At 44.1% G+C, this 27,831-nt stretch overlaps 1 protein-coding gene and 1 long non-coding RNA gene across 2 annotated transcripts in view; one reads left to right on the top strand and one right to left on the bottom strand.

Moving 5' to 3' along the window:
* The window catches only part of Tnr (tenascin R), a 343,283-nt gene that overhangs the window by 162,690 nt on the left and 152,762 nt on the right, over positions 1–27,831 (top strand). The gene's annotated exons all lie outside the window — the stretch shown is intronic.
* The window catches only part of LOC129689437 (uncharacterized), a 53,145-nt gene continuing 28,560 nt past the window's right edge, over positions 3,247–27,831 (bottom strand). Inside the window, exon 3 of the long non-coding RNA XR_008722102.1 lies at positions 3,247–3,308. This is a non-coding gene — a long non-coding RNA (uncharacterized LOC129689437). The remainder of the gene's footprint in view (positions 3,309–27,831) is intronic.

Raw genomic sequence — 27,831 nt, 5'->3', positions numbered from 1 at the left:
TGTGTGTGTGTGTGTGTGTGTGTGTGTGTGTGTGTGTGTGTGTGTGTTCTTTAAATTTAGGAAGGCAGGGGAAAGGCCTTGGCCTCTATTATCAAGCAGTCATCCTACCTAAAAGCACGTGTGCAATTGTGGAAGTATCTGAGAGAAGGAATTGCATAGATAGCATCTTTCTTCCTCACCAGAGTTCTGAACAGATACATGACAGGGCACGGTCCATTTTGGGAACATGATTCCATCCTGATAAACTACTTGGTAAAGTGACTTTGTATGTAACTCTAACACTGAAGAGCCTAATGAAGAAGACTTCTCAAACAGTGATGGCTATTCTAGGTTGAGGAAGGACTCCCTACCATGTCTCCCACAGGCATGGAAAGAACCCATGTGAAAGGATTTCTAATGTACCTGAGAACACATGCCTGCCCTCTGTAGACAGAGGAGCTTCCAAAAGAAGGAAGTTGCACGATATACACTCATTTCTCTTTCTAAACTCAAAATCAGATAGAGAGCCCAGGGACAGGCAGGTGACAAGGGAGTCACAGTTGTCAGAGCTGAATCTACATGGATGAAAATGGCAGGAGGGAGAAACCAGGATTCTCCTGGTGAATAACAGCTATATCACAGGAAAGTGGGAAGAAAACATGGACATATGGCAGCAGCTGACAGAGTTAGTGGCAAGGATATTGTGTGTTCCAGCAGGTCTAGAACCTGGAAACTCATGAGAACAGCCTAGGAATTTGTTGTGGAGTATGCATAACTGGACCCCACTCTGTGCATTTCAGTAAGTGTAAAGTGGCAACAAAACTAACCTGAAATGTACAGCATGTGCATAAGGAAAGGGTACTGTCCCTGTGTCTCTGGTCGTTTAGGTGGGGCTTTGCCTTTAAGTGTTCACGAGACTAGACTCCTTTGATCGCAAGTTATAGATACCAGCTTGAATTTTTTTTACTTGGAATAGATAAGTGCACTGCAGAATCCAGGGGTACTTTATTTTTTCGTAATTAATTAATTAATTAATTAATTAATTAATTAATATCCCAGTAGGAAGTTCCCTTCCCTCTTCTCCTCCCAGTCTCTTACTCTCACCTCCCCTCCTTTTCCCCTGTGCCCCCTCCCTTTCTTCTCAGAGAAGGGGAACTTCCCATGGGTATCAACTCGCCTTGGCATGTCAGGTAGGACTGGGCCTGTCTTCTACTGAGGCTAGGCAAGGCCGGCCGGTTAGGGGAAAGGGATCCAGAGGCAGGCAGCAGAGATGGAGGCAGCCCCTGCTCCTGCTGTTAGAGGTCCCACATGAGGACCAAGCTGTACATCTGTTACATATGTGTGGGGCCCATCTCGGGTTGGTGGGTCAGTCTCTGTGGGCCCCTATGGGTATAGGTTGGTTGTTTGTGTAGGTTTTCTGGTGGTGTCCTTGATCTCTCTGGCTTCTTCCATTCTTCCTCCTCCTCTTCCATAAGAAGGTCTCTGAGTTCTGCCTAATGTCTGGCTCTGTGTCTTTGCATCTGTTTTCATCAGCTGCTGTGTGAAGCTTCTCTCATGACTGTTATGCTAGCCTCCTGTCTGCAAGAACAGCAGAATGTTATTGGTAGTGTCAGTGGTGGGCTCTCCCTCATGGCATGCAACTCATGTTGGGCCAGTCATTGACTGGCTCTCCTCAGCCACCCCTGACCCCTAAACCACATAAACACTCAACAAAGAAAGAGAATTTCAGACCAATTCCGGGGGGTATTTTAAAGGGGAAAAAAAATGTGTATGTAGGGAAGGTACCTGTCCCAGAATTTAGAATGCTTCTAAATGACTAGCAGTGTGCCCTCCCACCCCTCATTTCAGCTTCTCTTGATTGCTGCCATCTTCCTGTGTTCCCGTGTGTGTGTGTGTGTGTGTGTGTGTGTGTGTGTGTGTGTGTAGCAGAAGACAGAGAATCTAAGTGCAACTGAAAGGTCTTTGACCAGTGTTCTTCTAGTCATAGTTCTAAATTTGAAAGACAGACAGGACAGAGAACCTGATGAGCCTGTCTTATCAGCTGCACCCACCAGGTCCACTGGAGTCATAGGACCCATCTTTCCATTTTGTTTTTAATTGGCACATAATAATTACACATATTTGTGGAGCATAGTGTGATCATTTAATGCCCACAAACAAAGTGCAATGAGCAAATCGTGATCGCTGGCATCTCTCTCCTTGAGCATTTGTTTGTTTTGTCTTTTTTAATGCCAGAGCCTTTGAAGTCTTCTCTTGTGCTTTTGTAGAAAATAATATATGCAGCGAATTGCTGTGGTCACCTTAACAATTTGTTTAATACTGGGTTTTATCTATTCCACCTACATGACTGTAGCTCGGCCCCTTTTATTTGTTCTACCTTTCACTCGTGCCCCTTCTCAGCCTCTACTGACATCTGGGTGTAGTCTCTTCTTCTATGAGACCAATGCTTTGAGCTTCATGGGAGTGAGAACATGCATTATGTGTCTTTCTGGGCCTCTATCCCTCCATTTGAGAGTAGATAATTCTCAGAGAAATCACCATATGTTTGGTGGCTCTCCAGGTCCAAATTAGAAAATTTTGACTTTCAGAGTCTGATAAAGATTTCAAAATATTAAAACAAACTGACATATTTTGTATTTATTTGGGTGTCACTGCCGTAGCACATGTATGGAGGTCAGAGACCAACTTACAGGAACTGGTTCTTTCTTTCTGCCATGTGAGACATGGGATGCTATCTAGGATCATCAGGCTTGGCAATGGATGCCTTTGCCTGCTGAACCATCTTAGCAGGCCTATTTTTAAGCCTTCAGTGGAATACCAGTTTTAGTGGAATCCTTGAGATCCACCCCTTGCAATTTATTCAGAATCTCCAGAGATGTTCACTTCTATCAGGAGAGTGCTTCTACCTCTAAGTGGGTCCACTCCCTCTAAGAGAGCTCAGGGACCTGCCGCATGCTTCTGCCTTAAGTGAAGCATTCTTTTTACAAGAAGGTCCTTTCTAGAAGTAGGTGCCAAATCTACATGTGCTGGATGGTTGTATTTTTAATGAATGCCCACCACCCATACCACAAGCCCTTCTAGGTTCAAGATTGTATCTCCCTCATCCTATAGCTGATGCAGCACCTGCTACTGTACCTGGTTCTGAGTGGCTTCCCATGTATTTGTTTACTTAGGAAAGAATGAAAGTCATTGCCCCTCCTCACCACAGAGTGATGTCAATAAATGCTCAATGAGAAGGCAGCAATTACCAAGAAATGATGCCAAGTCCCTGAATTCAGAATTGCAGTGCCTTCTGGGAAGGAAAGTCCACCATGGCTTCACTGTGGGTCCTAGGAAGAAAGAGAACTCCAGAGAGTTGATGGGAAATCTAGACCATGAGTTAAGAGTGTGTATTCACACCTCCTTTGGACCACCTTCCTCTTGTTCTGTTTGGTCATACCTGTGCCTCTCACTACAAGACGTGCCTGAGTTTAGAGACAAGGAGTGTCACTTTACAAAGGTGCTGACTGGTGCCTGCCCTAAATAACCACATGGAAAGGAGGCCATGGCTCCTTCTTGAGTGTTTATTTTAATTGTAATAAATAAGGCCTTATGATCCTTCATTCCTCTGTAAAAGCCATATCACAAGGCTCAAATACCTTTATCATGATAATATCTTATTCTAAAATGTGTTTTCTGACTTCTACAATAATAAAAAATAGTTCTGGCATGACAGTCGCCTGGCATAAATGAAAACACAGTGTAATGAAATGGCATTTGATAAATTTCAACTGAAGCAAATATTTGACATGCTTTATTTAAATTAATTTGCTGCGCATGTTCTCCTATTCTGACAGTGTGGAGATTTGTTTTATTATGTGTTTACTACATTGGGCCCTGGGAGTTTCTCTGAAGAAACAGAGGCTGAGGGATTCAGGGAGACCTGATACTGAGGGCCCCACCACCCTACACACAGAGTCTATTGGCAGTAGGAGTTTGAAACATTTGTGTATGTGCGCGTGCGTGTGTGTGTGTGTGTGTGTGTGTGTGTGTGTGTGTGTGTGTGTGTTTGGGAGAAGGGGAGGATTATTTAACAAAACTGCTCCATCCATTTTTGCAAGGCAAGGGTAAGATGTTCACCTCCATGTCGATGCCATTTTTTCCATATAAAAAAATCCTGATTTTTTTAGTAGTTTGCAGTAAGTCACAGTGTCCATTATATACATTGTAAACTGAACAGTTTTACATTTATACTATAAAAAAATCCTTTATCAACTTCCCAGAAAATAATCTGCCACTTCTAAGATTATTAGGTCAGTGCTCCCTTACTGATGGTGTATGTGTGGGCTTGTGGGTGTGAGGGAGAAGGGCTACATGTAAGGGCAGGGGTTCTGAGAACACCTATGGATATGTCAAACTTCAGCTGGTAGCAAGCCCTAGACATACATTATGCTTTTTGCTGTATTCCTGCAGCATTACCATAAAGGATTGGAGTTAGTCTACCCATGTTTTATACCTTGATACCTCCTACTTTGTATCACTAATCCTGAATACTAGGGCTGTTATTAAGGCAGGAAGGGTTGCTTCAACACAAACACTATGCTATAACAACAGCTGAACTGATTATAGACAGTTAGTAAGGGACTAACAAGAGTGTAGCTCCTGCAGCTTGGATACTCTGGACAAAGGGATGATTCATGTCCTGGATTAGATGGATCTGAACAGAATGAGATTTCCTCATGCTGCTCAAAATGATACATAATTTAACACATTAATTATTGGTTTCTGAAACTTTCCACTTAATATTTTCAGACTTCAGTTAGCCATTAGAAACTGAATCAGAAATCAAAATCTTAGATAATAAGAACCATTTTATTTTTCCTTCAAAGGGAAACCGAAACATATTTTCATTAATTACTTGACCTCTAAAGGAAATGTGTACAAGTAACTAGATTTATAGAATGAATTTGCAATTAGTAAATAATATTGCTTTGATTTGAAATTCCAAATTGTTTTAGTTGGACTGGAATGTCCAACTAAACGTCCATATGTTGAAGTCTTGGTATTTAGCCTGTGTTGCCACTATACGAGATGGGAAAACCATTAAATGCTGGGGCTGATGAAGAGGTCCTCATGTCATTTGGGGCATGTCCTGTAGGGGGATTGGTGGAATTTCCTCCTTCCTTTTTCTTTTTTTCATACCCTGGCCATGAGGTGAGCAGTTTTACACTACCGTATGGCTCTGCTATGATGCCCTACCTTGCCACAGACACACTGTCAGTGTGGCCCAATCAGTCATGGGTTGGATTCTCCAAGACTATGACACAAATCAGACTTTTCCTTATATGTTATTATCTTGGGTTTATTTTTTTAAATAGTAATGGATAGCTGATTAACATATAGATACCAACCCATTTTCTTTGTATAGAACCTTCAATGAGTGATGTGTAGATCCAAATAAGAGCTTACTAACAGTGTTGGAAATATAATTGCAGCAGCTGATTTGATTATCATTCTTCTCTGTTTTATGTGCCTCCTAACCTGGAACAATAAAACCTATCCTGAATGAGGACTCAAATCAATAGTGAAGATGCTGACAGTCAACATGTACAAGGTCATGGTCACTTCGTGACACAAGTTGTAATCTGGTTATGGGGTCAGAAGAAAATAACATATATATATGTATATATATATATACATATATATATATATGTATATATATCCTTTCACATGTTTGCTTATTGTTTTCTTTTTCAGGCACCAGAAAATCAAACCCAGGGTCTTACATGTGCTAGGCAAGTGCTCTACCACTGACCTGTACTTCCATCAACTTTCACAGATCTTGAAAGTAACTTGTATTGTCTCTTTCAGTTTTTACTTTTGGGTACAGGTGTTAACACCCTAAGATCAAGTTCACTTAAAAAATTGAGGCTATAATTAGTAGACAAAATAGCCTGGACTCAGGAGGGAGAAACACACACCCATATTCGCACACACACGTACACACGCACATGACATTTCAAAGGAATTACAGAGACAGAGCAGAGGGGGAGAGAGAGAGAGACCATAACCACCTGTCTATGTTGCTCTATTGTTTGGAAACTTTAGTTTTAATCACAGAAAATTTTAGAACACTCTTCATAGTGGTCCTTGACCCAGTACCCTACACTGTGCAAAGCGTCCATTCTTTATCAGTCATGTAGAGTTCAAGTGCTTATCTTTCAAACCAGCAGCAGGAAGAGTAAATTGTTAGTATTTCTGGTTTACTGTTTAGTCAAGTCACACAGTTAACTAGAAATTATTTCTTTCCAGAAGCCTGCTGTCTATTCCTAGATTTTTGTCACCCTGGGGTCAGCCATGAAATGTGAGGCATTTTGGAAGTGCTATGAACAGACTCTTGAAAACGATTGTGGAGGGGCAGAGGAAAGAAGTTCTTCAGATGCCCAGGCAACTGTGAAATAACGAGAGGAGATAAAAGCCTACCAAAGCAGAAGTCAGGGGAAAAAATAAAAGAGGAAAAACACCTCAAAGCCAAAAAAATACAGTGGATTACACTTTTCTCAAAGATAACCTGGGAACACACTTTGTCAACCTGAGACTATTTTCTCCCATGTAGGGATTTACAAAGAGGAAGAGATCAGCTGCACAGCTGATAGCTCAGCTTTAGTCATCTTACCAGATAATTGAAAAAAGTGTTCATGTGTTTGGATAAGAAACATTTTGTTTTGGTTTTGGTTTGGGTTTTTTTTTTTTAACAATTATTAACTAATGATACAACTGATAGAAGGAGATCATACCTCCTCAGGCAGCTCCAGAGAAACACTCCAGAGAACCAAAACAACCTCCCCAACATACAAAGTAGAGGCTCCTGATTTGCAAGAGAAATAAGAAAACTTTGTATGTAAATTCAGTAAATTCTGTGAACAGCACCTGTTTTTTTTGTTTTGTTTTAGTGTGTGTATGTGTGTGTGCGCGCGCGCATGCCTGCACCCTTATATCTCAGAGGACAAGTGTGCTCAATCATGTTGGCATATGTGGAGGTTAGACGCTGATGTCAAGATTTCTTCTTTAATTCCTTCTCCGTATTTCTGTAAGAGACTAGCTGGTCAATGTGTCCCCAGGACCCCCCTGTCTCTACCTCCACTCCCAGTGCTGGTATTGCAGATACACAGCACTACACCAACTTTTTATGGGATCTGAACTCGGCTCCTCATGCCTGTGCATCGATCACTTATTCCCTAAGCTGTCTCCCAAGCCCCACCAGCTTACTTTTAGTATTTCCTAAAAGTATCTACCTCCAAAGAATCTGTAATCTACTTCTCAGGGAAAGAAAGAAACATAACGACATAAATGCTTTCCACTTATTTACTCACTCACTTATATAGTGCTATAGAAGTATGAAAGAAGAGCAATCATGGAACTGCTTACAATGCTGTTAATTATATTATATGTTAAGTTTCCATTACCATGTATATCAAGTATCCTTAAGTGAGTGGTTTAAAACAATACTTATTGTGTCACAGTTTCTAAGAGCTAGAACTTTGGAAATACCCCATGGTCACTTGGAGGATGTTTTATGGGGCTGTACTCATCTCAGGATCCAACAGGGAGAGGATCCATCTCCACACTCACTTCCAGGGCATATGAAAAGCCTCAGTTCCTGCCACATAATCCTGCTTTGCAATTGACTAGTAGGCTTCTACCACAGTTGGCAGTGAGAGAGCAGGAGAGAGCAAGAATGAGGTAGATGATAGATGATAGATAGGTAGAGAGAGAGGTAGACAGACAGACAGACAGATAATAGCCAAGACAAAAGCCTCAGTATTTTTACAGTCCAATCCTGGAACTGATATCCTAGTTCTCTGCCATAGTCTACTCCTTAGAAGGGAGATAGTTCACCCACTCCACACTCTAGGGAGAGGAATTATGCAAGAGTATAACTGCAGGGAGGAGAGACCATTTAGGGACTCTCCCAAAGTTGCCCATCACATCCACTAAACTACTTAAGGCAGGTTCAGGAGATGACTGCCAGAGTATCCAGCTAACCTTGTTTTGATCAATAATACTGCCTTGACTCACAGTCACACAAATTTGATTACCTGTTGTCTACAGTTGTTTTGTGCTACAACAGTAGAGTTAATAGCTGTGGTAAAGATTGTATAAAGCATGCCTTTAAAGTATTTGTTGTGTGAACACTCAAAAGAAAAATTTTGCAGAACTTTGCTCTCCAGCAGAGCATTTCAAATCCAGGTGCACCACCTGGAGAGCCTATCAGAGTCTGGGCTATGGTCCAATCAGGCTGATAAAGTCCAGAATCTCTGCACTTACCATAGGCTTCCAGGTGTTAATGACACTGCTGTTCAGGACCATGCTTTGAGTGGCAAGGTTTCCATGATCCACATGGAATAAGAAGGTCTTGGTTAGGTGTAGAGGACCTTACAAACAAGGAAAATGCTATAAGAAGAGCTAATCAGAAAGGGGGTTATTTCAGGAATGATGATGAGAAAGTCAGATTGCCTGAAAGACAGTAGAACACACAGCCCTATCTCTCCAGGATGAGTGATTAGGAAAGCAATACTTGGCCTTTAAGAAGCCAACAGAGAGGGGAAAAAATAGAGCTTTAAGTCTTCATGTTTCTAGATACACTCTTTTTGAAACAGGACAATACTATTATAGATTGTATATATACTAGAATCACAAGAATTGTTTAAAAATGATAGAAATAGTAAAATAAATCATGACACAGGGATTTATTCTCATCACTGGTGTGCTAGGTACTGGGATAGAAAGTAAATTAAATAGTCTGTCCTCACTCAGGCTGGTTGTGAATAGAGATGTAGAAATACACTGGAGGTGATTCACTCTGGTAAGTATTTGATCTAAGTATTCCCCAGGTGCTGTAGGAAAACAAAGAGAATGAAGTGGATGTTGAAGAGTGAGTAGGAGTTCATTATGCTTGGTGGGTGCAGAAAGCATTTGAGGCTAAGGAACATTGCAGAGCTGCGGGGATCAGAGGCTGTGTCAGTTGGAGGGATGGCATTGTGTAGCTCTTTCCTCTGAGTTTAAACAGCTGCTTCTGAAGGCTCTGGAAGCTAACAAAACTCATAAGATGCAGGAAGCTCAGGAAGTTACAGAATCCACAGTCTCTCCTGGAGCTATAAAAGCAGTAAACAATTGCCGAAAAGAGGATACTGGGGGGAGCTGCTTCCAGGTTGTAGAGAGAGCTCCGGGGATACATACAGCTTTCATGAGTCTTTACCCGTGCCGAGGTGGGCTTTTCAGTGTGCAGCTGTCTCAGAGACACGGGCTTTGCTGTAAGTAATCCCTTTTCCATATCTCTCTATGGAACCTAAATAAAGTCATTGGTTCAGCATGATAGACCCTTTGTCTATACAGGTCCCCCATCTGGAGGTAATTGACACCTGTTCGTGTCTCCCCAGGAAACTTCGCTGCAAAAGATGGTGCTAGGAAGTCTGAAGGGATCAGGCAGGAAGTTAACAGAGGAGCAGGGAAGTCTGCCCTCAGCTTCTTCAGCCCAGGGAGCCTGGGATTCCCTTACTTTCTTGCTGGAGTATGGGTGAGAAGTCCCCTACAGGAGCTTGAGTGAGGGGTTGGTAGACGGAACACCGTGTGGCAAAGGAAACCATGCTGGAGCAGCTAACATTGACATATAAAGTTGCTTTCAGATATGTCATTGTGGTTCCAAATTAGGAAGATAACTGATGGTGGCTAGGAGAATTTCACAACTGGGGAGGCAGAAAGAGGGAAGCTCCTTATTCCACTTGGCTGGGAGGCAGACATTGCAAAGCAGGGTTTTCAGGTAGCCTGAACCAGTTTGCACTATTGCATCTGTATCTCCCTTGACTGGCCCTTCCCACACCCACACCCAGCTTCAGGCTCCTATCTCTCTTTACCTAAGTAGCGCAGGCAAGGACTGTGCACCCAACAAAGTATTTACTGATCTAGCTCAGACTCTGCCTCTCTGCCATTGGCATCTCTGGAGCCCTGTGGACCGCATAGTCCCCACTGCCCTGCCTCTGTCCTGAGAGGAGCTGCTTGCCTGTCGTGACCTGTCAAGCCCACCTGCCTTCAATGCTCTACAGGCCAAGCCCAGCTTGCCTTCAGCACAGCAACCCAGCCCCGAGCTAGAGTGGGAGCTAGAAAATATGTCAAGGAAATGAATGAATAAAAGTGGGGCTGATAATATTTTCTATCTCACTGTTAGTTTCAAGGATTGTATTCCGTTTCTTGGGCTGCCACAGCAAATCACTACATATCACATGGCTTAAAACACAGAAGCAGATAATGTTCACGCCATTCTGGCTGCTAAAAATCCTAGGTTGAGGTGTTGGCGAGTTTTCCTCTGGATTTCTTCTTTTGGCCTGTACATAGCTAACCCCTTGCTGCCTCTTCACATGGCCTTTGCTGTGTGTCTGTGTCTTTTCTCTATGTGCCCTGGTTTCTTCTAAGGATGCCAGTATCAGGATTAGATCCCTGGTGGCCTGATAATCTCATTTGACTCAGTGTTTCTTCATAGGCCTTATTTAAAAAAAATAATTAGTCATAATTAGTCATATTCTGAGATACTGGGGGTTAGAACTTCAGGATCTGAATGGGACAGGGCATTTGATTGACAAGTAGGAGCCAATGAGCCAATCAAGTATTTATAATGTTGTCTTATGCATAGAACCACACAGGTGCTCCAGAGGACCACAAGCACTTTGAAAGGAAAACATGGAAGACAGCATTATCTGCCTCCAAACTTTTTTTCCCAGGGACACTTTGGGCACTTTGTAAAGACTCTGAAACTTACTCAGAACATCATCAGGGATTTCTCTGACTCCGCATCCCTGCATTGCTACCTCCTTCTAAACTCCTATTCTCATCTCAGCTCACCCAGCGGACAGCTGTGAGGTCTATCATTCCATCTATCACTCACATCTTCACAGTGGTGCTATTCACATAGGGGGAAAGTAGGCCGAAGAGGTCAAGGATCTGGCCTGAATTCACACAGTTAGTTAATGGCAGAGCCCAGAGCCCAGACAGGCACTTCTCCACAGCACATTGTTCACGGATGAGGTGATAGAGCAGCTGTGAGGACTGTCTCCATGGGAGCTAAGCTTCTCCAGTCAGCCCAGGGGCTGCTGAAATGCCTGTCCTCCCACCCTGGAAGGATAAGGACAGTCCTGGTGTGCTGGCTGATGCAAATAGCCACCATCTCCTAGAAGAGCAGAGAGCAAAACACAGCCTCTGTGGGCCGTGTCACCACCTACTTTCACTGCCTTTATGTGGGGCATTGCTCAGCTGCCTTTCATGGTTAACCAGCTATGCACCCTTCCTGGGGAGCTAGGAACAAACTTAAGGGAAATAAGAAGGACAAGAGGACTGGGGAGCCTGGCAATAATCCTTGCATTCCGCTCCAGGACTATCCTGAAAAAGAGCCATGGGCTGGGCTCAAACATTACCAGTGCATGCAAGTCTGAGAGCAGTGACCTCAGGGTGGATTCCTTCCAACGGGCCGTGAGGAAAGGATATCTTCCATCCTTTCTCCTTGGCTTTGCAGACAGCTATCTCCTTCCCCCTGTCTCTTCTAATTTTCTTCCCTAGGATGTGCCTCTATCCTCATTCCTCTCATAAAGACCTATGTCCTACTGGGTTATAGCCCACCCTCGAGGACTCATTTAATTTAACCTCCTCTTTAGCAAGGACTCTGCATCCAAACAGTTGTTTTCTGAAATGTTGACAGTTAGGGCTCCCACGTATGAAGTCCTGGAGGGGCCCAAGTTAGCCCATCCCTGTCTAAGCCTTTCATTATGGAGGCACAGACCCCATGATGTGCAACCTGACTCCTGCCCCAGGTAGGCAACTGGTCTACAGGGCAAAATGTGTCTGCTGGCAGGTGAGGGCGTGTGTTATACACTGGGTAGACATAGAGACCAGCAGCCATGGCCATAGTAGGCAGAAACAAGCACCCTAGGTGACAATGAGGCACCTCAGTCAGTACCTAGGACAGAGAACCAAGCATATGACCATCTATGGAACAAAAGACAGTAGTGAGTTCCAGTATGCTGTTTTCATTGCCAGTCTGCCTCCCCTATTCAAGTGGAACCACCATCCTCCCAAAGACTTGGTTTATGTCTGTACATTAGACCCTAACCTTGCCCACCCTGTGGTGTTGTTGAGACTAGAGATAATCTGCCCTAGATACCTAGCATAGGATCTGGGGATAACCACCCCCGTTCAACACTGGATGGATGAAAAGTGAGATCTGGAGTCATTAGAAGATGAAGCATTAGTGATTCCACTTAGGGCTAGATAGGCATCTCAGTTGGTAGAGTACTTATCTAGCATGTATGATGCCCTAGCCTTGATTCCCAGAATCCTGTAAACCAGATATGGTGGCACGAATTTGTAATCCCAGCACTCTGGAAGAAGAGGATTAGAAGTTCAAGGCCATACTCAGCTACACACTGTGTCAAAGGCCGGCCTAGAATGCATAATTTGTCAAAAGAAAGGAAGAGAGATAGGGGTTCACAAGAGAAAAAGACACTACCTCAATAGTTCAGCTCAAGAGAGATTTTTTTTTCCACCTACAAAAGGAAAATTCCTTCAAATCCCAGGTGCCTGTAGGGCCAGCCTTACCATGGGCAGAGCAGTAGAGCATTTAAAGTGTCACTAGACATCAGTCTTTCTTGGTACATCCCACTACTCACCTATCCCAGTGGCCACTCTTAATGCTACCTTGTAGAGACTAGAGCTCTTTGTGAACATATACATTTGATATTCTGTCCAGAAAGGCATTCCTCCAGGGCACCGTTCTGCCTGGATCCACTTCCCTGGAGTCTTTTGGCACAGTGCAAGAGATTGCTGCAGAAGTTAAGCGCTGCCGAAAAGTCTCTGCCCGCTTGCTTCTTCCTCCTCATGCCCCCCTACTCCCCGGATCTATTACAGGAGTTTTAGTCTCCTTAATTTGCTCTCTGCAAATTGCTCAGCCAGAATACTGTTATTCTAGGGCTCTGTGAATGGAGTGCCGTGAGATGTCAGCCCACTTGCTCTGCGCACAGTGCTCATTCTGCCAGTGAAACTGCCCTTGCCGAATGGAAGCCAGGGCCTGCCCACCTCAGGCTCAAGGTACCTTGTAAAATACCTAATTATGCAGCTTCTTATTTGTTCAGGGATTTACAGTTTCCAGAGCCTTGTCGCTCCTACCCTCTCATTTATGTAACTACCGGAGAAGACATAATACCTCACATCTCCACATAGAGCTTTTTCATTTCCCAAGTACTCTCATGCATATTACCTAATTTATAGGTAATATATGATAATATAGTACTCTAAAATTATGCTGATTTTTTTCGGTATGAATAGTGCTATTATAATCTATTACAGAAGAAGAACACGGGCTTGCTGTGTTCCTAACACTCCAAGTACTGAGATGCAAGCCCTGTCCTTGGGTGAGATCCATTCTTAGGGATTATTGCTGTTGAATACAGTCTTTTGGGGGCCTGTCAGCTAGGCTTTCTATCTACAAATGCCTTCCCTTCCTCCAGCTCTGGCCCAGCAGCTCTGTTCGTCATCTGCACCCAGGTCTACTCTTGCAAAGCTGCAACAGAAAGCATTTTGCTTTCTCTAGATCTCACAGGTGGCAGCTGCTCTGAACATGTGCTGGCTATGTCTCAAGGCTTTCCTCCTGACACTCGCATCCTGCTCTAATATTTAGGGCTGTAGAATTCCTGGGGAAAAAATTTACAGGATGGCATTGGCTGGTTCCATAGATCCAATCCACACTGCAGCCTTGAAAGCTTTAACAAGAGGGTGTGTGATGATTCCCTCCATGACTTTTGCCCCTTTCCACCCTCCAACTGTGGAGTTCACTGACTGACTTGGCTCCTCTTCAGCTCAGCAGCCATGCTCTCCTCTAGACTTGTGCCTGAGCTCTTCTCTTCTCAAGCCACTCGCTTCATCCTTTGTTGCACTAACTCTTGTTTTTGCTTTAGACTAATTCTCCTGAGAACACTTTCAGAGCCAGGGAGCAGAGTTTAAAAGATTTATTGGGAAGAAGTCTTGGAGACAAGCATGTTACAGGGTGAGGAAGTCAAGATGACTCATGGGAGAAACTGACTCAATACAGTTTTAACCAAGGCCTCAACTGACCCCACAGGGCACTCTGGGGTAAGAGTGATACACCAGAACTCTCTCAAAGTATGGTAACAGGCTGGGCCTTTGTATGTTGCAAAGATCTGAAAAGGGAAGTTCACATCAAGAAAGTTCTTATTTATTTTGATTTTTAATAGAAAAGTGTCACCCAAAAGCTCCTATGGTAAAGGCGTGGGTTGTGGCCAGCTGCTGGGCTGCTAGGAAGTGATTGGATTATGAGCTCTCTAGCTTCATCTGTGGAATAATCTACTGGTGAATTCACAATTTGGTACATTATTAGGGGGCAGTAGAGACCAGGAGGTGGGGCCTTGATAGGGTAGTTTACAGGGGCTGGAGTGGCAGCAGTGGAGCCAGGTGACTGTGGACTGAAAACCCTGAAACCATGAGCCAAACTTCTTTCAGTGGTTATGTCACATATTTTGGTTCAGCAATAGAGAGAAGACCAAACATACTATCGACCAGGATAGTCTCCCGGAGGGCACAGTTGTAAAGCCTTCAGCAGCTGACAGTCTCAAAACAGATGTTCAATGTGTCTACCCTAGAGAGGGGTCTCAGCAAAGCACCCCAGCTTTATTATATCAGCAGCTCCCAAACTTTGCTGCACATATGATCCACCGTAGAGCCTTTTGGAATCTTAATGCCCATTTCATATCTCCTTCTATTTATATTAGACCCACCTACCCCTGAATGAATTAATGAGGTGATCCTGATGTTCAAGCCCAGTGTCCCCCGCCTGTACCTGAAGAGTCAAAAGAGACATTTCTCCCACTGAGAAGTCCCTTTACTGCCCCAAATTGTGTCCTGTTGCCCCCTCTGTAATCTGCCCTACGTTATTGCTCCTCATAGCATCTGTCACACTGAATCTTGTTTGCACCCCCTCCCCCCAGGGAAATGTGGTCTGGTCACTGTGCCTTACACCTCATCACAGTGACTCACTATGTTGAATATATGATTGAAAAAAATAAATACATGGGGGATGGACTGCTACACCATGGATATATGACAAAAGGAGAGAGAAAGGAGGAGCCAAAAAGGAAGGAAGGAAGCTAAGAAGAGAAGGAAGAAGCCAGAGATGCCCCCAGCTACAGCACTTAGCTGCATCAGTTTTCTACACTTCTATAGCAAATCCTCACAAAGTTCGTGGCTGAACTGAACCTACTTACTATGCCGTGGTTTCTATAGGCCAAAAGTCTGGACGTGGCATCATTGGTCCTCTACTCAGAGCCTCACAAAGCTTTCATTGTTGTGGCTAAATCAAGTTATCCCCTAATACTCAGGGTCTTCTTCCAAGTTCATCCAGACTGTTGGCAGCATTTAGGTCCTTGTATCTAAAAAACTGAATGCCTGTTTGGTTTTTTCTTTTCTTTTCTTTTCTTTTTCTGATTTTTGACCAAGATTCTGGATCCCACCTCTAGCCATGTGGCCACATCTGTATATTTGTTACACAGCTGTTTATTTTGTTATTTTTACTGTTATTGTTATATACATTTGAGTCATTTACTTTCTGCTAGTACAGCAGGAGCATATCTCTGATACTTTACTCCTTTTAAACATTCACTTGATTAAATCAGAGCTCTAAAATAATTCCTCTTTGGATTAACTCACAGTCAACTGATTAGGAGCCTTAAAGGCATTTACCAAATCCCTTTGACCTACAATGCAATAGAATCCCAGTGGTGGTAGCTTAGCATTTCACCGGTTCCCTATTGGGCTCCAGAGGCTGAGGTTATACAAGGTCTATATTCCATGAGGAGGGGATATGGAGGGCCACACTGGAATCCGCTGCACACCCTGAAGCAAGCCCGTTTGCTGCCTAGCTTGGTCCTACTTTTCTGCCTCATCTATCAGGGCTGGGTATTTCACTGCCAAGACCCCGTGTAGCTGGAAGCAGAACTGCCAGAAGGAGAATGTCAGGCAAGGGGTTAGCCATGCGTCTGCCCCGTGCGTCTTCTGTCCAGCCCCTTTAAACAGGACGACTCCCCTTCTGTGACCTGATCTTAATCAGGCTTTTCTAGGGCATGCCACGTTCCTTGTCCTGCTGCCTCCCCGCATGGAGTCCTCTTTTCCTAATTTATTCTCAGCCCCAAAGCTGAGCTCAGAAGCAGCATCCGGTTCTACTTTTAAAACCAAGCTTTGGCTGAGTCAGGGCAGGCGCGCAGAAGCCAAACACACACCTGTCCCCACGGTCGCCCAGTCACAGCTTAGCCTTGGCCTTTGCCTGTCTGTTCGACTTCCTTCCAACATCCTTTGTAGTTGACACATAAAATGCTATTACCTGGGCCTATTACAGTGTTCTGGGGTAACTGGGTCCACAGTTAGGTCCGTGTCACTGGGCTTCAGAAGTCTTCCCAGACCCTGAATCCACATAGAAATTCTACATCCATACAGGAGAAATAGAGGAATATGCTTTGAAAAGGCTGAGCTATACTGTGTAGCTTTCTCTCCTGGCAAGCCAACTTCTTGGGCTTAATAAGGCACATATAGAAACACAAGAAACTGCAATCTCAGCACAGAACCTAAACAATGCTGAGAGACAAAGAGAGACCCTACCCATTCTTGTCCATCAGGAGGTAAGGAAACAGCCTTGAGTCCCACCACTAGGGCTGTCATTCCCACTTGATTGATTACATTTCTGTGTAAACTGCAGGATGAAGAAGGCTTTTATGTAGTGAGGATCATCACTATGGGGTTCCAAGGGGAAGGAGGGCATTCAGGGGGTCATGTGTAGTGTCAAAACCTTCTGGGCTGGTAGGACATTGACAGCAAATGTATGATTGACACAGTCACGAATACTGTATTTTCTGGGGCACTTTCACTTTCAAATATTCTATTGTGTATCACCAATTTGTACTTGTCAAACCAGTTCAGTCTTATTCTAAAAATACGGTCATGGTAGTTCTTTAATACATAGCTGACTGGGAACCGGGTCAGAGGAAATGTAATAGAAAATAGGAGACAGGACAGGTGTCCTTTCTGTTAATAAAACCCATAGAGGAATGCTGGCTCTTCCTTCCCTCCTCCCAGGAGCTCTATTCCCATGCTCTGAAAGGACTGGGAAGGTACACCAGGATACAGAAGGCATACTAGGGCTCTAATGAGCAACCCTTTGTTATGGGGAGTGACTTGCTTGATTGCCCATTTCTCCTCCCAAGAGCCACAGGGAAGACCTGTGGATTCCCCTAACACACATACTTGTTAAATCAAAGGCTCCTAGAAGGGAAGTAGATGAAGGAAGGTGAATAGAGGCAAAAAATACCAAAGATATGTGTAAGGTATAAGTTTAGAAGGCAAAACAAAGGAAACAAAGACAACAAAGGAGCCTTGAGAGGACAGTCAGCTCTCACCCCCCTTCACAGAAGGCCCAGCTTTACTTCCCGTATTTGACAAATGAAGTCTTTAGTGCTAAGCTGGGCCCATATTAAATCTTCAAAAATATCAATTATTGTTACTGTAATTAGTATTATTACACATGAGGCATACTTTCCTTTGTTCCTTTTTAATTGGAGGGGAGGATGGTGCTTCTGCCAGTTTCTACTCTGAAGAAATATTTTTCTACTTTTTTATGTGTTTGGATTCAGGGACTGAGACTGTAGCTTAATGGTAGCATACTTGCCTAGCATGTACAAGGCTATGGGTTCAATCCCTAACACACACACACACACACACACACACACACACCAGCACACCAGCAGCTAACTACCACATAGCATCAACACTAAAGAAACCAGGGTCAAGACAAGTGCTGTGTAGTGTGTCAACTTCCACAGGTTTTGCTTCTGGTTAACGTTTCCTGTTACTGTTTTACTTTTTAATTATGATCCAATGACCTTGTTATATAAAGTGTAGTTCCCTGAATATGAGCAACAGAAGGCTGAGCAAACAGAGCGTAATTGCTACCATCAAATGCAACTTACAACCGCCTTAACATGGCACATATTATTGATGGATGATGATACTAATAGCTCCATGTGCTGCTTGGTAATTGGTCCCTCCAGAGAAGCAGTTCACTTAAGGCGCTCCGTGGGATATTGCCTTCATGGAGTCCGGCTTGAATCCCCTCCTCCTGCATTTCTGTTAGCCCTCCCTCCATGTACTCCTTCAGAGGTATTGTTTTCTGATACAACATCCCTTCCCTGCCTCCCTTCACACTTAAGGGTGAAGAGCTTCCCTGCTTGTCAAAGAAAAGGGAAACCTTCAGTCAGAAGGAACACTGGAGTAGACATACAGATGAGGGCACCAGGAACTACAGAAACCAAGAGAAAGCACACAGTGGGAGAATTTTCTCCTATCAGCCCAGGATGAGATTTTTTTCTTTGGAGATGTTCCTCACATAGCTGCATGCCTTCCTTGGCCTAGCAGTAACATGAATTCACTCAGGCTCATCTGCCATCCATGAGAACTTAACTTAGATGCCGGAGGCTAGGAAAATGTAGCCTATGGCATGACAGCTCCTCAAAGCAGCACTTCACGCTATGGAAAGGAGCATGGGTTTTCAGTGGCTACCCCTCCATTTCTGCGATTAAAAACATCCTACAAGACCCAAGCAGGGTCTGTTTCATGCAAGCCCTCCTGATTACTACCTGACAGGAGTCCTGAGGGATTCAAGAACTTGGTAATGTGAGTGATAGAGGTCTCGGGGAGGGGCCACATCTGTCTCCCTGAGCCCCAGAAGCCTGTGTTTCTGTACAAAATAAAAGGCGGGTCGTCTCACGAGATGGTCCAACACAGTGCCATAGCAGCTGCATCAGGCATTGGGATCCAAGCTCCAAGCCTCACTGAAACACAAATGCCAACTTGATCGTCCTTTACAGCGAAACCTTGTTACACAGATATCGGTTTATCCGAGATGATACACAATTGGAAGCAATTGTTGTTCCCTAGCTAACTGGATACCCTTTCACACTCCAGTGGAAATATCAGATTATCTGAACTAGTTAATTCAAAATCCATTCTTTCTGCTCTCTTGCCTTTCAAATTAATGACATTTGCTATAATTGATGGCAAGAGAGAGGGAAATGGGGCAGATACAGAAGCACGAAGTCCCTGGAAGTTAGTGGCTGCTACTTACATGCCCAAAGACTGAGCCCTGAGATTTAGGTGAAGAGCAAAGGACAATCAGAAAGTATGTGTTCCGGAAAATTAAATTTTAAGTACTGGTTTCCCCCTGAAGGACTCTTAAAAGGAGAACAGAAACAATGCCTAGCTGTGCAATTAGTATTGTAATCAAAAATTCAGGGGAAGATAAGCAGGTAAGTGTAGCTCCCTCTTGGTGAGATTTGTTCAGTGGAGTTTCCACTCCAATGCTCTTGGCCTGGGCAAGTGTGGCTTGAAGTCCAGGTGCTGTAAGAGGACTGACTGCATCTGAGGGCAGTGGTTTTGCAGTTTATTAGCTAGACAAACTGGACAAGTTATTTAACCCCTTTGTGCCTCACTCCCCTTATCAGATAGCTCCAGTTAGATAGTAGCTCCCTTGCAGGGCTATCATAAGGACTGTAAGTGTTAACGTTTGTAAATGTTTTAGCGTGGCTTCTTTTTTTATTTATTTTTTATTTTTTTATATTAATTACAGTTTATTTACTTTGTATCCCAGCTGTAGCCTGCTCCCTCATTCCCTCCCAATCCCACCCTCCCTCCCTCTTTTCCTCCCTCCCTGCCTCATCTCCTCCCATGCCCCTCTCTATGTCCACTGATAGGGGAGGTCCCCCTCCCTTTCCATCTGACCCTAGCTTATTAGGTCTCATTAGGACTGGCTGCAATGTTCTCCTCTGTGGCCTAGCTAGGCTGCTCCTCCCATAGGGGGTGGGGAGGTCAAAGAGCTACCACAGAGTTCATACCAGAGACAGTCCCTGTTCCCCTTACTAGGGAAGCCACTTGGATATTGAGCTGCCATGGGCTACATCGAGCAGGTGTTCTAGGTTATATCCATGTATAGTCCCTGGTTGGAGAATTAGTCTCAGACAAGCCTCTGTGCCCAGATATATTTGGTCCTTGTGGAGCTCCTGTTCTCTCCAGGTCTTACTAACTTATCTCTTCTTTCATATGAGAGAATGGCTTCTAAAACACAGTAATATAGACGTCAATAAAAACAAAGTTTAGAGGTTTGAAGAAAAACCCTCTACTTCCCACTCCTAGCTGAGAGTCTTTGAACTAGCCTATTCATATCCCTTGCCTTGGTTTCTCCTGTGTAAAATGGTAGTTGGTCTAAGCCTCACAGACTATGTTGCAGGTGGTAGGGCAGCCGAGTCTGACTATGGACATGGCTCTGGATCTGATGTGGAGTCGGCAGCCAATTAATACTGAGAGCTTCCTCAGGCCAAGTGTTTTAAGTATTCCCAGATCCCAGCAAGACAGAAAACAAGAGGCTTCAGTACAAAGTGGCAGAGAAGCTCCCACATATGGCAGCACCAAGTCACCAAGAACAGTGTGTGCCAGCCGGTGTTTCAGGTTTTACTTATTCCAAGGAAAAAGGAACCATATGTGTGCCAGGCATTCACTGGGTTATTAGAGAGACATATGTGGCGCATCAGCACAGATTGGCAGGGTGGGACAACAAGGAGCGAGGGAATACCTGGTGAAAGGTATTTAAACAGGCCGGATGAGTTTGGCTCCTGCAGCGCTCGCCAGCATGGATGCTGGAGTGCTAAAATTGCAGACACACAGCTACCAGTTTTGAGAGTCTGAAAATCAGGCACTCAGAAAATAAGAGCGATTAGCCTTTCTATTTTAATATCAGGAAAACACAAGAACATGAACTTCTCTATATAGAAAAACAACACAGATTGCCAACATCAATTCTAAAATGCCTTGAAGAGGCTAGGATGTTAACATCAGCCAGCAGCATGTTTTAAGCCTCTCTCTCTCTCTCTCTCTCTCTCTTTCTTTCTCTCTCACTCTGTGTGTGTGTTTCTCTCTCTCTTTTACTATACTCCATTGCCCCCAGGTAGCAAAGGGGCAGGATGTGGGGAAGTGACATGATATATTACTCAGACACAAGGCGAGACTTCTGAATTCTGTTCCTCTCCCTGAATGAGTTAAAAAGAAATGATAGATACTGTTTGTGAGAGTGGAGATTTATGTTATTGTCTGTACAAAATGTCTGATGTAGGTCCCAGCTCACCACATCATCCATGATGCCATGGTTTATTATTATATCCTCTCCATGTGTGCATCCAGCTAGCCACCCTGTGATGCTCATGGAGGATGTGAGAAGGTCTGTCTGCTGGTGGACTATTACCAATGCAGTCTTATATCATCCAGACAGAGAGGGAGACAATGACCTGACACTCAGTAAAGACAGTATGGTTGCCTAGATATCCCCTTATTGGATAGAGTGGGACTATATGAAAGTTTGGGAAACCTAAATGAGGAAGTGGTTGTTGGAGATGGCCCTCATTAAGTTTTTGACATTTTGTTCCCTCAACAAGTCTCAGCACCTGGATAGCAAGGTCCATCTATCACTCATATCCTAAGGACACCTTCATTGTTTCATTCAATAAACATCCAATGAGCCCTGGCCAGGAGCCAGGCACCGTGCAGCACTGAGATGATGATTACAGGACTCTTAAGGAGCTCTGAAAATCTCTTCCAACTGTGCCTGTTCTGTGAGATGCTGTCCTTCTTCTTCTGGGTTCCCAGAGCCCTTTGCACTGACTAACTCATGATATATCTGCATATCTTCTGCACGGGTCTGTGAAGTCTTGAGAATAAGAAGGGAAACCCATCTATTCATCCTTGCCTGGTGACGTCTGTCCTCCTTATAGGCACTGGAGGGGTCTGGAAGACTGCTGGAGTGAAGAGGCGGTGATGAGGGTGAATATCCATGCTTCACACATATATGCCAAAGCCAGCAGATGAGCTAAGAGCAGACTCAAGGCCAGAAAGGATGTTTTCCCCATTTGCACATTTCTGTTATTTTTAATTCCTCTGAAATATGAGAGATTTGAACTCCTCATAGGGAATAGCTACATCCTCATAGTCAACCCACGTATTTCCTAATGCTGAGATATTTTAGACTTCGAGAACAGCACGCCCAACTTCCCCAGCATTCTCTCCTTGGAAAGAGTCTAGATTTTGCTTTCTGGTATCATTCAGGCTTTGTCCAGGCTCCTCCGGGATGCTTGGGTTTTAACAGTCCAAACAGAGCAGGCACGTGGCATGTATCTTAATGTGGGGGAGCAAATGGATCACTAGTTTGTGTTTGAGGAACTGGGGGACTCTTTAGTATTCAGCACATAGCCAGACACATAAAAAGGAAAGTGATAAACAGGCATCCAGGAGCCTGGTGTCAGATAGCTGCTTGTTCTACAGGCTGTCCGAGCCCACCAGTCAGGCATCGACCAGTGCAGTGGCTTTTCCAAAGACGTGGCCTCCCTGGCAGACAGCAGTTTCTCTGGCCAGAAAGCCTCACCATGTATCACTCCCAGAGCAAATGCAAAAATCAATGCTTTCCTCTCAGGGCTGACCTTTCGTGACCACTCTGCCACCACAGAGTTCTATCATCACTGTCGGGCTCTGCCCAGAGGCCAGTACTGGGGACTGTGAATCAGCTCCCACCCCACATTAACATTCAGGCGGAGACCTTGGTGATGAATATTTTAATATAGTGTTGACTGTTTACCCACACGAATGGAAAGAACTCGCATCTGCTGGAGCCACCTGTGCCAATAGAACTATAGCCCAAACAGCCGTGTCCCCTGAGAGCCCAGCTGTGTAGAGGAAAGAGGGGGTGAGCTGGAGTGAAGAGCAGGGGAGAGAGGACATCCTGGGTGACCATGGCCAACAGGAGAGTAAGATATTGACTAGACAGCTGGGAAGGGGACACATCACATAACCAAGAGGCAAGAGAAAGAAGCAGGAGGATCAGCTACCAAAGGAAAGCAGACAAATCTACAAAGAGGGGTGAAGGGTGCAGAAACTCCTGAGTTGAGAGAATCTCAGTCGCTGGTGTCAGATGGAGGGAGAGAACAGAAACGTGTCTGACTGAGGTAAACAGAGGATCTCTGAGGAGTGGGCGTCTTGCTCAAGTTGGCACAGCTATTTGTGGCCTTGCCGCCATACGGAATCTCTGGAAAACAGCTAAGGCTCTCACCTCATTGCCCAGGCTCTGGCTCTACTGAGAGATGGAGCAGCAGTCTCGGGAAAGGAGGCAAGCTGACCCGGGACATCCACAGGCACGAGGAGGGATCATTCAGATTCTTAGTTTACAATGTTTTATGTTTGGCAAGGATCTTGGAGGGGCTGTCCTGACAGGAAAGAGAGTCATTACTATTTTCATCAAGGCTATTAAAGGATGGGTGGGTGGCTTCCCCTGTGGGTGTGGGACAGAGCCAGCTGTTCTCAGGAGTGCCAGAGAGGCATAAGGATCTTTCCTGATGGCCTGGGGTACACACTCCTCACCTCTCGCACCTGCTTCATCTATAATATGTGGGTGGCTCAGGTAAGTCTGCCTCAGGAGATGAACCCTTCTTCTAGCGATGCCTTGGTGTCCCTTATTTGATGATTGTTTTGTCACCTGTCTGGGCCCCTTCACCTTTTTCTCCATCTTGGGTTTGTTCCTTGGGTTATCCCTTGGCTCTCTGACAGAACGTGACTTCATTGCATTGTGATGTCTAAAGCCTCCTTTCTGCGTAACCTTCTCCCTTCATGAGAAGACTGTAGGAAAAGGGAGGGAGATATCCAGGGTACAGGAAGAAAAGGCAACTGCCTTATGACAGGAGAGATGTGTATCACCAGGCAATGCAAGTCATGCCCCTTCTCTTTCTGTCATCTCCCTTGCTCTGTGGACTATCCGCCCACCTCTTGTTCTGCCTACTGCTTGGATTCATTTCACACTTCAACCGCCACTCAGTACCTGAGATTAACAAGAGGCTTAAAAGCTCAGTCTTACTTCTGGGGGTCCATATGTAGGAGCAGATTTTGTTTTTAATGTTTTATTATGGAAATTTTCAAAATTACATAAAGTTTTCAGTGAATTTGGTATAACAATCACTCTACTATAAAAATCCCCAACCCAATATGTCTCTTGTTCCATCCTCACTCCCAAGATCCCCAACTTACTAACATTTTTTCTTTCTTTCTTTTTTTTTTTTTTGCGACAAGGACTTGCTGTATGAGCAAGGATAGGCTGGAATTCATGATCCTCCTGCCTCAGCCTCTTGGGCTATAGGGTTATATGCTTGTATCATGATGCCTGGCTATGTCTTTTGTAAGTATTGCCAATCCATCATGTTATTTAACTCATAAATATTCATGAATGTGATTTTGCATCACTAACATTCCAAACTCTCTGGCAAACCAACTCATGCCTGGCCACATACCTGCCTTTGAGAATAGGAACCCTGGTATCACTCATCTATTTTAGGTGCATATACTCTAGCATCTTTTCCAAAGTGCCTTTGTCAGAAAAAAAAAAATTGTTAGAAATAAGTTAATACCCCATCAAGGACAACCTCCTCCTACACAACTGGGCAGTTGTTCTGGATTCATCCTCAGAGAAATCAACTGGAAAACAAGTCAGCCTATCAGAGAATACTCCTGCATGCCAGATGCACACAGCTGTGTGTAAGCAATTTCAACCCAGCTGCAGAACTACCTATACAATCTGACCACCAGATGATTCCTAGAAACGAAAGCAGCAACACAGTATCTGAACATAACAGACCAAACAAATATGAGCTTCCTCCAAAAGGGGGACGGGGAAACCCTGGGAAAATGTTTTCTTCTTTTTTTTTTTAACTCCCAAATTAGATGAAATCTGATGTTCACTGATGAGGATAGCAAAGCTGGTTCCTAGGAGGCTTGGGTTAGGACCCTCATCTGATTATCACCAATGGCTCTAAGCCCACAATGAGTGACCTTTCTTTACAGAACCTTTTAATAATTCATAGAACCAACCAATGAGAAGTTTTTCGTTTAAAAGACTAGGCCTGTAATTTAGACATAATTACATAGATGCCTGTGCTGCAGTAGAAAGTGCATTATTTAAACTCAGAGGTCTGGATGCTCCCACTAACTGGTGTGATCCTGAGAGAGAAAATTGCTTTACTGCTCTGGGGCTCTATTTTCTCATGTGTGAAAATGAATAAATCATCATAGCTCGGTCTTCCTCACTGGTAAGTAGGTAAAGAAGTCAAAAGGTGAAACGCTGGCAGGATCTTGTGAAAGGAAGAAGAAACAAATTAATATTTGAATTTATTATGTTTATAAGAAATGCATATACTCCATAATGAAAATGCCTAGATGTTTTACTTGAAGTTGACATATGTGTGTGTGAGTGAATTTCAACTTTTTGAGGAACACAAGTGCAAATAGAATTCTTAGAAAATGCCAGACTCCATGTGGCAAGCATTATTAAAAACTAAACATAGTGAAAACATTGAAAGGCCTTCAGCCTGCCACGGCCATTCCCATCAGTGTTTTCAATTATCAGATGATAAACTAGAATATCTGGAGCCTTAGTGAAGTCATGTTTTACAGGGCAATAAGATCACAGAGAGGATGAAGTTCCTGGTCTCCCCAGACAGACACCGTCTCCATACCCATCTCAGCTCTTCCTTAATGAACACCTATATGCTATTTATCATGACCCAGCAGTCAGGAGCTATACAGAATTAGGATAACCATAGACTTTACCCCAGCGGTGGAGGTGACCACAGAACTGTCCAGCTTTTCCTAGGCTGAGATTCCAGTTATCACAACATGTAGCCTCCTTCTAGGGGACAGAATAGCTATTCTTTGCACGAGGTAGCCAAATGCCTGGAGATTATCTGAGTTGCTCACCAAGAAGCAGACCTGCCATGCACAAGCAAGGAAGAGGAGAGAGTCAAATGGTTCTGGGTTCTTTTCTTTTTCTGGACTGGGTGACTTTAAACTGTTACATTTTACAGGTATAGCTCAATGTGCCCACCTAGTCAGCAGGGATAATAAAATCACCTTTTTCTATCTTCATAGCATTAAGAGGGTATCTAAAATCTTATAAACTTGCCAGCAAATGACTCACAGACCTAAGTTTCAGACTACATTGACCATGACTTACTCTTTAACAGAATTTGCATTTACCTGCAGGTTCAAATTCTATAAACGTAAACATACCTTTATGTCAACATTTCTATTCCTGCTCCCCTATAAACCCCACACTTTCCATCATCTCAGGCCTTTTCTGAAAATGCTTGTGACTGTTCTTTCTCATTGTGTTAGTGGGCTTTTTATTACTGTGACAAAATACCCGAGATGGCCCAGTAACTGGGAGGGGGAGGGGAGTTTTAAAGGTTTCAGCCTATGGTTGCTTGACCTTTGACCCTGTGACAAGACAGTAGTATACCATGGCCAAAGCATGTGACAGGGGAGGCTTCCCACTCTGTGGCAGCCAGGAAACAGGGCGAGAAGGGGACTTGGGCTCTTAATTCCCCCTTCAAGTTTACTCCTTAATGACCTAACATTCTTCAACCAGGCCCTACCCTCTGAAGGTGCCACTACCTCCAAATACTGTCACAGAGTGTGAACCAAGCTGTTAGTTTGTAAATTTGGGAGGGAAATTTTCAGGCCTAAATTATAACAATCACCCACCCTACAGCCCTTGCCCCACCCATGCTTCTTGGAACTGCCAGCCACGTTCCCTTCTGATTTCCTATCCCTCATTTGATTCACCAGCTTTTCGGGGTGGCGAATGGAGTCTGAGAATTTCACCCTATTGCTTTTCTTTGAGTGGCATGTGCACCAGACTTTGGTGGTAGCTGAGGATCCACAGTCAGAGGCCTGGGAAGCATTAGAAGCTGGGCCCAATAGCAACTTTGAACAGCTTACCAGCAAAGACTGCAGAGCCTCTGAAGAGCTGGGCAGGGGCCCAGCTCTACTTAAATCAATTTCCCAGCCCAGCAGAGAAACTGGGCAGGGTTGTATTGAATCTATTCCCCTTCACTGCCCCTCACTGCACTCTCAAATCGTATCTGCCTCCTAGCCCCTCTTCCAACCAGTACTTAATCCTTGGTGGTGATCCTTTTAAGAAATTTAATTTCATCCTCCACCTTCCTTTCCATCTAACTTTGCTCATTAAAATAAAAAAAAAATAGTCCTGGGAATTTCCAGATTCTGACATCATATAAAAACATCTTTGTTCTACAAAGTACTCGCCTTGATGCCTAATCCATCTCCAAGCACCATTCCCAGTGACGCATTGCATGTTCCTGGGGTTTATAGATCTCTCATTTGCTGGCTGCTCCGTACAACAGACTGGAAGCTCAGCCTTTTAAAAATCAATCTGCCTCTCTGCTTTCTTGCACCTCACCTCACAGTTTGCACAGAATGGCAGTGTGCTCACTAAAGTCTCCTGAAGATGTCATTAGCTCTTATTTTGGAACCATCCAAAGCCTGCTAAGAAACAGCTTAGTGCTCTCCCCCAGGGCTTACACGGGCACATTCACAGCCATCTACACACATGCACAACACTTCATTTCTTTTCAGGGTGGAACATTTCTACAATGATAAACTCAGGGTCCTGAGCACCATCAGAGAGTTGAAACTAAATCCTGTGATTCAGGAGAAATAACAATTTAAGGAGATATTTGAGAGGAAAGAAAGCATAGTTTTGCCTTTGGAAGCTTATCGTGGATAAACAGTGCTGTGTGCTTTCCTTTGAACAGCGGTCCCACAAAACTTTTAGTAGGAAGTAAAATTCTTGTCCCCATTTTCCAGATAAAGTTGAGGCATGAGAAAATGAGC

This window comes from Psammomys obesus, unplaced genomic scaffold, assembly GCF_907164565.1.
Source record: "Psammomys obesus unplaced genomic scaffold, mPsaObe1.curated_primary_1811, whole genome shotgun sequence".
In the NCBI taxonomy this organism is placed as follows: domain Eukaryota; kingdom Metazoa; phylum Chordata; class Mammalia; order Rodentia; family Muridae; genus Psammomys; species Psammomys obesus.
Note: the sequence above shows the minus strand (reverse complement) of the source record. Positions and strands in the feature narration are given on the sequence as shown.